Here is a 1,089-nt window from a genome sequence, read left to right on the forward strand (position 1 = left end):
GGTATAGACAAGAATCAAAGAGGGAGAAGAAAAAAAGGAAAGAAGGTAAGAGAGAGGAAGGTAAGATTTGGAAGAATTTGTAAGGCTAGGAGTAGAAATCAGAAATTAGATATGAGAAACCAAGACCATCCAGGGATACAGGAACAATGCACAAGACATAGATAACAAGAGTAGACAGGACATGTCCCAGAGACAGAACAGAAACACCAAATTAAAGTGACACACTCACTTGGGGTAAAATTTGGCCTTCTGGTTCAGGCTGAGGAATCCATGCTTCATCTTATCTTGTCCTGTCTAGTCTCTCCACCATGTCCCAGAAATGTGCACACCTCATTTCCCATGGAAGCTGCCCTACTATGTCACAGCTCACTGGCAATGAGAAGAATGCCAATAATCAGTAAAGGCTGTCATGCAAGTCTAGATGAGCAGGATCTAACAGAGAAGGGATACTAATTCACAACTCTCTCCTGTATTAGCAGAGAAGCTGGATTGTGTCTTCCATATTATTGACAAACTAATAAAGTTCAAATCTCTTTTCTCTCTTCTGAATCTTCATCAATGTTTAACTTGAAAATAGCTGTCAACAGCCTTGACTATCATGTCAACACCGGGTCTAGAGCAAGGATAACCAAAAGAGTGGGATCATTCTGTTCCATTCACTGAATATTAAGGTATAGAAAACTTAAGCCAGATGAAGACCGAATAAAATGAAATATTTAAGTGCTTAGTATAATGATGGGCACATAGTAAGAGCTCCAAACGGACTGCTATCATTAGCAACAGTAACTGTATAATGAAATTCAACTCATGAATCATCACCATACTATCAACATTTTAGCATCTAGCCCATAGAACATTGAAGTCCTTAAAGAAAATTAACATTCAGATCACTCTTGGGCAGAGGCATAATTGCTTCTACCTTGCACACTCAATCCCTAGCCTTCAAGACCCATTCTGATGCATACACCTAAGATGCTCCATTCTGATGCATACACCTATGATGGCCCTCATGACAGCAGCTTCTGCAGCCCCCTAAAATTATGCTTTGGTGCTCTGGCTTACACCCCAGGACTACTTAGCACAGATGAA

Source organism: Panthera uncia, chromosome D1 (genome assembly GCF_023721935.1).
Source record: "Panthera uncia isolate 11264 chromosome D1, Puncia_PCG_1.0, whole genome shotgun sequence".
Classification (NCBI taxonomy): Eukaryota; Metazoa; Chordata; class Mammalia; order Carnivora; family Felidae; genus Panthera; species Panthera uncia.